The sequence below is a fragment of the Leucopleurus acutus genome (genome assembly GCF_964270905.1).
Source record: "Leucopleurus acutus genome assembly, chromosome: 5".
Taxonomy (NCBI): domain Eukaryota; kingdom Metazoa; phylum Chordata; class Mammalia; order Artiodactyla; family Delphinidae; genus Leucopleurus; species Leucopleurus acutus.
The window spans coordinates 6,439,267-6,449,857 of NC_139147.1; the positions used below are offsets into that span (position 1 = coordinate 6,439,267).

General features: G+C 48.0%; 1 long non-coding RNA gene across 1 annotated transcript; it reads left to right on the forward strand.

The window, feature by feature from the left end:
• The first annotated feature begins 6,745 nt into the window (after positions 1 to 6,745).
• LOC309962007 lies at positions 6,746 to 10,340 on the forward strand. The gene is made up of 3 exons (XR_014326215.1): positions 6,746 to 7,173; positions 7,673 to 8,009; positions 8,664 to 10,340. It is a non-coding gene; the product is annotated as an uncharacterized lncRNA (long non-coding RNA).
• Positions 10,341 to 10,591: the final 251 nt, after the last annotated feature.

A 10,591-nucleotide genomic window follows, 5' to 3' on the forward strand; every position in this document is an offset into this window, starting at 1 on the left:
AAGCCACCCATTCAAGGAGGCCTCCCTGACCCTCCAGTGAGGCCAGTGCCCTGCTGGTCACTCACATGACATCCTACCATGTGAGTGTCTTGTTGCTGCTGTAACAAATGACTGCACATTTAGTGGCTTAAAATAACACCCACTTACTACCTCCCAGTTCTGCAGGTAGAAGTCGAGGCACACCGTGACTAAGCTGGTCCTCTGCTCGGGGCCTCACAAGTCCAAAATCAAGGTACTGGAAGGGCCGTGTTCCCTTTTGGAAACTGTATCCGTTTCCTAGTGATGCTGTGACAAAGCACCACAAACTAGGTGGCTTAAAACGACAGACATTTATGCTCTTCCAGTTTCAGAGGCCAGAGCCTGAGATCAAAGTGTCAGCAGGGTGATGCCCCCTCTCAGGGAGGATCCTTCCTCGACTCCTTTGGTACTAGTGTCTCCAGACATCCCTTGGCCTGTGGCTTCATCACTCCAGTCTCTGCCTCCATCTGTGTCTTCCGTCTCTTACAAGGATACTTGGTGCTGGATTTGGGACCCCCCCTAAATCTAGGATTATCTCATTTTGATATCCTGAACTTAATCACATCTGCAAAGCTCCCTTTTCCAAATAAGGTCACATTTACAAAGCCTGAGGGGTAAGATGTAGAGATAGCTTTGGGGTCCACCATTCACTCCAGCCGCTCCGACTGCCTGGCTCGTGGCAGCTATGGTTAACACCTCCGCCCCGCTTCACACGACAACTCAGAGCATCCCAGGTATTTTACTACATTTTACTAAGCAAACTTCTCAACCTCGTTTTAATATGAGTCACGCCTGAAAGACCTCCAGTAAAGAAGAGCAGCATCTTCAGAAACATGACATGGAATTGTGTTCCTTTCATTGGAAAGCAGTTCAAGGACTAGGTGCAAAACCAGGGTAATTATCACCCACCAGGTTAACTCAAGTAGCACCTGCTAAGATGTGTGCTTTGAATTGGTTTGCACTTGGGGTTAGAGCTCAATTGCGTCTTCATCTCAGGCGATCAATACATTGCTTGTTTAAGAGAGATACTTGCAAGCCTGGAAGTCTGAGGATGAGGAGGGAAACATTTTCTCCGCGTGAACTATTTCTATTTCATTTTGATAAGCGCTGCACGATAAAGCCCCGAAGACCTTGGAACTTAGCGTTTACTCATTTCTAATCACGATCTTAAAAAACAGCCCGTCTTACAGACCTACTAGAGGATGGACTTGAGGACACGGGAAGGGGGAAGGGTGAGCTGTGACAAAGCGAGAGAGAGGCATGGACGTATATACACTACCAAACGTAAACTAGATAGCTAGTGGGAAGCAGCCGCATAGCACAGGGAGATCAGCTCGGTGCTTTGTGACCACCTAGAGGGGTGGGATATGGAGGGTGGGAGGGAGGGAGACACAAGAGGGAAGAGATATGGGAACATATGTATATGTATAACTGATTCACTTTGTTATACAGCAGAAACTAACACACCATTGTAAAGCAATGATACTCCAATGAAGATGTAAAAAAAAAAAAAAAAAAAAAAAAGCCCGTCTTTAGTGAAAACAAGAATCGGGTTACAAGTTGTGGTCTGTACATGGCTCTTCTCCCCGGGGCTCAGGGTGGCCTCATGGGGAGAAGCAAAAGGGCGACCAGGGCTCCCATTTCCAGCTAGCTGAATCTTCCATCCAAGTGTTCTTTCCTGTTAGTAAACAGAGATCATGACCTAATCCTGGGGCTGCCGGGAAGCACATTGCCACAGCTCTGGGCGCCAGTCACCACAGGCCACAGACACAGATGGGGACTCTGCCACCGGCGGGCCACCCCGGAAAGACTTCCTGCTGAGACTCCCAGGTCGGGATGCCGTCCAGGGGTGAGGGGAGGAATGCACAGTCCGGAGGGGTCGCTACCGTGTCTCTCTCCATCACACCCCGTCCACACCCAGCGAGACCCTGCTCTCCTCTCCATGCCGCTGCACCCCATCTTTGTACCGCCTTCCTCTCTCTCCTCCCAGCTGGCCAGCAGCCAGAGTGAGCCTGCTAGAAAGAAAGCCCGTGCTTCCTTTGCACAAAGCAGCAGCTCCCACGCCACTCGTGGAGCCCACCAGGCCCTCTGTGGACCCCTCCCCTCCCTGCTGCTGGCCTGTTCGCCCAGCTCCAGCCACGCTGCTCCCAACGCCTGCTGGGACCGCTGTCGCCGGACAACCTCGTGTCTCCTCTGCACTTCCTTTAGCGCTTTGCCACCTCCCCCCGAGGCTGCCCCTAATCGCAGTTGTGGCCCCTACCCCAGGCCCTTCTCCCCAGCTTTCTTTATCCCACGTGATAGGGTTTTCCTAACAGTTGCCTCTCTGACCCGCATGGGGTGGAAGCGCTCAGGGAAGACTGAATTTGGGGCTTTGCTTCCTGTGCTGCTGTTACTCCCCCAGTGCCCGCAACCCACCCTGGGGCTCAGTGAGTGCTCGGTCATAGGGGCTGAATGAAAGTACGTGAGCCTGCGGGAAGGAATGCAGAGCGGCATTGGCTAGTGTCCTGTCAACCCACCCGTTCAGAAATGGCCTTGTCAGTTCTCTCTGAAATGAGTCATCAGCTTTGGCGCTCACCACTCTTCCTGCCTCCTTGCCCACAGACTTTTGTTTTTTTAAATGATGAAAGGCTGGATGGTGTGAACTCACCGTGGGATAGGTCTGCTTCTATAGCCCTGCGTGTGGCGCTGACCGTGTGCTTTTCCATGCACTGGTTGAAGGAGGCGGTAGATTCCACCAAGAGAGAGGGAGAGGCAGATGGCAAAGTCGAGAGCGGGGTTTTATCGGGGAAATCCAGGGGTGGCGGCAGAAGAAGCCATCTGCAGGCCTGGCGCTAACGCTGGAGCCCTCCAGCAGGTGCAGAGCCTTAACGTAGAAGCTCCAGAGCGGAACGTTTATGATCTGTTATCTGAGATTACACATGTTCCGTTGACCCTGCCCCCAAATCGATTCCTGAGAAAAGCGGCGTTATCTACGGCGTGGCTTTAATAGCAATAGCCCCGCTCAGTTGAATTACCTGGAGAGCAGCTGTCCACGCTCACCTTTCTTTTAAAAAGGTGCGTCTAACAGACTGGCCACCTGACTTGTGAAGCAAGCCGGCGGAGGGAAAAAGGTAAGAGCTTCATGCAACAGGCCCACACACGCTGTTCTTACAGAGCTGCCACTCTTTTGTTCTTTTTTCTCCTCGTTTCTCTCCTGAAGAGAGCTGTTCGCCCAGCACAAGGATTTGCAGGAAGGAGAACTGTCTAGATGTATCTGTGGGTCTACTGACCTTCTGCAGCCCCTGTGGATGGGCTCAGTTGGCGCTGGGTCGCACGTTGCCTTAGGATATGGACAGTGTGTGGCCATATGCCAATTGTTTATGGTTCAAAACAACCATTGAGTGTATTATAGTGAATGACAAAGTTACAGACTCCAAAGCCGAAGACCCAAGTTCACGTTTGATCACCTGCTGACGGGCGACATAACCTTGGGAAAGTTCCTTAGCTTCTCTGATCCTCCATTTTCTCATCTGTAAAATGGGTCAGTTCATAGCCAACTCATGGAGCCATGACGGGAACTAACTGCAAGAATTTATTTAAAACACGCAGCACTGTCCTGGAATGAAGGAAGCCTTCAGTGAATGCTGGCTACTGCTGGTCGAGTTTCTGGCCATGTCTTAGCTTGGAAGCTGCAGGAGCTGTGGGGTCAGTGCTTCAGCTGCTGGATGTCCAGTGAAAGCCAGAAGCAGAATTAGCACAGGACCACGCCCAGAGCTCAGAGCTCTGGGACCCTCCACTTCTTGGATGCCTGTTCTGTGTACAGCTAGCCTTGCTCTATAGCCTAAAGTACAGCCATGTTTTATGTCATCGTTCCCTGTATTTGTTACTTATTAGTAGTCATGAGCTTGTTCAGGATGATTCCAGGGCCAGGGCTGCTTCCCTCCCGCCTCCACAGGCAGCTCTGTGCCCGGCTCCCTGGCTCACACGGTCAGTTGGTGGTGGTGGACAGGAGGTCCTGGTAGGACCGGCCTTTCCTTCTACAGACGGTGGCCTCCCTACACGTGGACATCCCACTTTCAGTTCTAACTTCTCTGGGTAGGCCTAGCACAGGATCTGGCCTTGCAGGCAGGACTGGACACACAATGAGCAGGGCCCAAAGCAAAAGGAAAAAGGGGCTCCACGTTCAAAAACAACTCAGCATTTCAAGATGGTGACTGCAGAGCATTAAAACAGGAGTGGGCCCCCCTGGAGGCAGGGTCTTGCGGCCATGATGCCAGCGCTGTTTGGAGGCAAGAAATGTGTCTTAGGCTGAACTGAATAAAAAATGTGATTCAATGCGCATAGATGCCTGCATGCCCCAAAGAGTCCTGATGCTCTCACCAGGGTGGCGAGTGAGCCTTGGGCCTACGGTTGCTGGCTGAGCTGAGCTCTCATCTAATTTGGTGCCAATCAGGTGAGCACACAATACAACCTCTAGGAAAACCCACCCGAGGGATTCTGATTTGATTTGTCAGGGCAGGCTCTGGACGTTGTCTTTTATTTTTAAAGATTTGTTTGATGTGGACCATTTTTTAAAAAGTCTTTACTGAATTTGTCACAATATTGCTTCTGTTTTCTGTTTTGGTTTTTTGGCTGCGAGGCATGTGGGATCTTAGCTCCCGGACCAGGGATCGAACCCACAACCCCTGCATTGGAAGGCGAAGTCAACCACTGGACCGCCAGGGAAGTTCTGACGTTCGTGGTTTTAATCCTGCCTCCCATCTACCCATTGGGTGGATTCTAGATGCAGCTGAGGTCGAGAGCAGCAGACTCAGTGAATTGGGGTCCACTATGCAGGATGGCTTTCCTCTCTCCTTAGCAACAAAGACAGAATTAGGGCAAACACATCATTACCTATTACTAGCATTAGTTTTATTTTTAAAAAATTTTATTGGAGTGTAGTTGACTTAAAATGTTGTGTTAGTAGTAGTTTTAAATCGAGGTGAAATACACATAACGTAAATTGTCCCATCTTAACCATTTTTAAGTGCACATTTCAGTGGCTTTGAGTACACTCACATGGCAGTGCAATCAGCACCACTGCCCACACCCAGAACATCTTCATCTTGTGAAACTGAAAATCTCTACCTGTTAAACATGGTCCCTCCTCCCCCAGCCCCTGGCAGCCACCATCCTATTTTCTGCATCTCTGAATTTGATATTTCATGGAAGTGGAATCACACGGTATTTGTCTTCTTGTGGCTGGCTTATTTCACAGAGGAGAATGTCCTCAAGCCTCCTCCACGTTGGAGCCTGGGTCAGGATTTCCTTCCTTTTAAGGTTGAATTCTCTATATACCATGTTTTGCTTATCCATTCATCTGTCGATGGACACTTGGGTTGCTTCCACCATTTAGCTATTGTGGGCAAACATTATTTTTATAACAATGAGGTTTGATTGTTACCCCCATTCACAGAGAGGAAAACTGAGGCTACTTGGGCGGGGGGGGGGGGTAACTTGTCCACACAAACTGAGAAGCAGGCTCCAAACCCAGGACTATCTGCTCACGCTCCCTCCCCATTTCTCTCCATCTTTCCATTCTTCCTTTTATTCCTCCAGAAGGGTGTTTTTTAGCACAAGGATAAACAATGACTATTTACCCAGTGAGTGGCTTAGTGATTTTCCTCCTTTTCACGCCCAGTGGGTGAGCTGGTGCTAGCAGGAAACTGGATAGACACAGGTGTCCTCTTATAGGAGTCTTGTGTACACAGCACCTGTGGGCACCTGGTCGTTTGGACCATGGGGCTTGCTGGGCGGGTGAAGAGGTTGAGAAGCCTTGTGCCTCTCCAGGGCGCGGGAGACCTGAGGACGTGCAGAGGGTGGACACGGGGGAGGTGCCGCGGCAGAGCTGGTGGCTCCTGTGCAGATTCTCCTGCAAGGTGGTTCATGTTTTATTCACTGCTTTCCAGTGTGGTGGGAAAAGCAGAGCCTTCGGCTTCTAGCCTGAGCCCATGAATATTTACATGTGAGGTTAGCGTTGGTGACGTAACTTTCCCCAAGCAGTGGGTTTCCTCACCTTTAACCAGAGACTATAGTGCCTGCTTTGGGCATTCTTGGGAACATGAAATTGATAACAAAGGTTCAGTACCCAGGACGCTACCGGTCCCTTCCAATCAGAGCACACAGAGATCTCTTGCCTTGGGGACATACGTTCTTAATTATTGATGTTTCAGCACATATATTTTGAACAAAGCATCTATTTCTGTGCTGAAAAGAATGCAAACTTCTCTTTATTTCATACTAGGGAGGAAGAGGTTTGTTCTGTGTGATGGATATATTTGTCTCCTTTATTTGACATGAAAGATAGTGGAACATTACTTTTTCCAAAGGTTTTGAGACTGAAAGGTAGCATTTTTTCCTAAATCTATAAATGAGGGAAAGTAAAAAAAAGAGGGGGAAGGTTAGGTTTTCCGGCTTTGCCATTTTTCAAAAATTGAACTTTTTTGGCCTTTCTTGGATTTGCTGATCCTTCGGTGATTCTAATGAGGACCTCACTGGGGAATGGAAATCTCTGGAATGGACTTCAGAAATTTTGTGTTTTCTATTGGCATCTTTCCAAAGACCCTCAAGCACTTCCCTAATAAATTTTAGATAGAAGATCAAGTGTTGCACCTGGGGTCCAGGTTTGCTAGTGGAGAGGTCGTCGGCTGAGTCCACGTGGCATCCGCGGGTCATTTTTTTGTTCAAAGGTGGGAGGAGGGGTGTCCATTCCCTTCCAGGCTGCCCTCCTGGCCAGGACTCTGTCCACATAGTTAATGGATAAAAGTGGAAAACGTGGGGCTGATAAGACTTGTATGTCTCTGTACATCTGTGGTGGCTCTGCTGCCGTGTCATAACCAGCAGGTGAAACGGCACACTGTTTAGAGAGGGACGGAAGCCAGAGTGGCTCCCCTGGCTGTGGCTGATGACAGGGTGCATGGTCACCATATCCACCTGCAGAGTTTTTGGCCCCAGAATGGACACCCACAGATCGGACGTCACCAGGCTGGTCGCACATGATTAAGCTCCTGTCCTCCAAAATCTTACAGTCGAATCAGCCAGACACCATGACGCAGCTCTCCATGTGGGATGAGGGTGATTCTTATAAAATTGTGGCAGTCAGAGGAAGGAGAACTAGAGGGACCGTGGCTTGATCAGGTAAGGCTCCTGGGGAAGGAGGATGGACAGCTGAGATCTGAAGGTGGAAAAGTTTGGAAAGGGAGGGAACCAGCATGGGGATGAGTAATGAGGGGGCTAGGGACTGTGGGGCTGGACCAGACCTTTGGGACCTGGTTTCCAGTCCCAGTTTGACCCTGAACTAGCTGAGCGAGCTTGGGCCAGTCGCCCAATCTTCTGTGGCCTGGTTCTTCATCTCCAAAACTGGTGCATTGAGGTGTATAGCAGCCCACCTCAGAGATATTGTGGGTTTTGTTCCAGACTGTTGCAATAAAACAAATATCACAATAAAGTGAATGACACAAATTTTTTGGTTTCCCAGTGCATAGGAAAGTTATATTTACACTGTACTATAGTCTGTGAAGCGTGCAATAACATTTTGTCTAAAAAAAAATGTACATACCTTAATTAGAAAATACTTAATTCTAAAAATGGTCAACATCCTCTGAGCCTCCAGTGACTCGTTATCTTCTTACAACAGTCACATGAAAGACGGCTGACTACGGATAGCCACGACAAATATAATGACGATGAGAACGTTTGCCATATGGCGGGACTTACTGGAAATGTGACACAGAGACATGAAGTGAGCAAATGCTGTTGAAAAAATGGCGCCGATAGACTTGCTCAACGCAGGGTTGCCACACACCTTCAATCTGTAAAAAATGCAGTATCTGAGAAGCACAGGAAAACGAGGTCTGCCTTCACTCCAAATAATTAAAAAAGGGAACTCAAACACTGACACGTGAGAGTGCACAGCGGCAGTAATTCACAACAGCGAAAAGGTGGAAACAACCCAAATGCCCATCAACGGTCAGGTGAGCAAATAAAACACGGTCTCCCACAAAATGGAATATTACTCAGTTATAAGAACCAGCGAAGTTCTCCCATGTAGGTGAACCTCGAGAGAATTAGGTAAAGTGAGAAGGACAGACACATGGGACCACATGGTGTATGACTGCACTGATTTGGAATATCTAGAATGTGTAAATGCACAGGAACACAGAGCACGTTGGTGGCTGCCAGGGGCTGGGGGGAAGGTGAAGCGAGGAGTGGCTGCTGATGGGGGCGGGATGATCCTCTCAGGGCTGACGATGCTTTGGAACTAGATCTATGCACAACATCGTGAATGCACTAAGTGTCACTGAATTGTTTACTTTAAAATGGTTGTTTTAAAATGAACTTCACCTCAGTGACACTGAAGAAGGGGAAAATGGTACATTGTACTAAACCCAAGCATTTCCAACTTTCCTCTGGAGCCTGAAAAATTCCATGGAGGGGCCTGGGCTGCCTTCACAGGGGGGAGAGGGGTTGTACCCGGCCTGGCCTCTTTCCTCTTCCACGATCACAGCTCTGCTTTGAGTATTTTATGCCCTAAGAATCCATGCACAGTTTCATTGAAGAAAAGCCTGATCATGATATATTTTTTCAAATGGTGAAAGGTAAGCTCATCTCTCTGTTGTCTTTTCCAGCCTGAAAATTCCATAATTCCTGTGGGAATTGGTGACACGTCCTTTGTCTGCATCAGGCTATGCTGAGAAGGTCTGAGTTGACCTAAAACAGTGCTCTGTCCTCACTTGGCAGGTGGAAATGGCAAGGGTGGCTGCTTGGGTGTCTTCCGAGGAATTTTGGCCACAGGAGCTTCAAGGCGTCCTGGAGCTTATATTCCAATGGGAAATCTGAAGACAGGAGGGCGTGACCAAATGTTCACTAGCTGGACAGGTGTGATTTTTTTCTTCAAAGTGCAGTCCAAGAACCAGCAGCATGGGCATGGCCTTCAGGCTTGTTAGAAATGCAGAATCTCAGCCCAGCCCCCGACCCCCCATCTGAATCAGAACCTGCATTGTCACACGACTGGCAGGTGACTGCTGTCGGCAAGGACAGTTCAAAGGCCTGGGGCTCAGCCACCTGACTCCATTCCCAGGCAAGGCTCCCGGCCCCGCCGTACCCTCATGGTAGAAAGGAGACAAAAATAACCAGCCTCATAGAATTTAGCTGATTTTAGCAATGCACCTAGCACAGTCCCATGCAGGCAGCGATCCCTCCATGGAAATCTATTCAATCTCAGTCTAACATCTGTGATTCTTAGGGACTTTTTTGGAGTTGCACTGGGTCTAAGTCTCAATCCTGATGAAAGTTTCCCATTTCACCCCATATTCAGAGTTGAAATTTCAACTTTGGGACCTAAAGATGCTCAGTTGGGTTTTTCTTAAACAAACATGACCCAGGAAACCGAAAAATATAGGCACTCAGACTTACATCTAGAGATAGTTAACGAGTTGATGTTTCTGGACAGTCTTTAAGGGCTGCTTTATAGTCACGTGCAGACAATGCTCGCCAGCAGCGTGCTCTAAGCACCCCATCAACCGAGAGGCAGGGAACACTGTGTAACACGTCAGCCCCGCAATAAAACAACCGCTTCCATGGTGGACGGACCCCAGTCCTTTCATGTGTTATGTGAGTCAATGATACAAGTAGCAATTAAGTTTTAATAGGATATGTTTAAAAAGCTTTTTCTATAAAACCACTGTCAACGTAACAGTGAACAGTCTGTCTATGTACACGCTCCAAGGTGGAGTCTAGATTACGATTTGTTTTCCTCCTAATGAAGTTTTTCATTAACCAAGGCTTTGACTTTGGCCGATCCACTCCTGTGTTTACCCGGATCAGAAATGAGAGTGGTGTCTGGACCAAACATCCCCACTCTTTAATAAAAACAGAAAAGCTAAAACACTGGGTGATAGCTTTGAGATGGTACTGGAGTGTTTCTAAGAAAACCAAAGGTGAAAAGAAATGTTTCTGAGATAATAAGCATGATAATCTTCTGAGTCATTCTGCATTTCTGGGACACAATTGGGCTGATTAAAAGCTGCTGGTATTATTTAAATTACAAGTGTAAATGTTGTTCTTTGATTGTCTCTAAGCTTTTGATCATTTGCACTGAGTTTTCTTTGCTCTAACTTGAACTGTTCCATATTCAGCAAATTTTCATAATAAATATAATACTATTATTCCGTGGCTTAAAAATGATTCCATGGCGTATGAAACGTATAAGGACAGTGTCTTCTACTTGGGAGGTTTCAAATGGATAATCCTGTTTAATGATATGTTGTTAAAATCAAAGAACAACCTCACATATCTGTTGCCTGTGTTCTTTCCATCAGTGTTGAGTCAAGTTTTGCAAAGGAGCTGAAAACGCAAAAGTCACCCAGGCCTTTACAGTCTAGATGCTTTCTCTGAAGCAAAGAAAATTAAATGAGTGATACATTCTGTGCTTGATCCATGGTGTGGATGAGGCTGCCACGGGGTTCAGAGCAGACACAGGGCACTGACTCTTGCAAAGATGCTCCCCAAAGCTCACCCGCCATGCTCGGATCAGTGGGGTATTTTCCGCCACAGA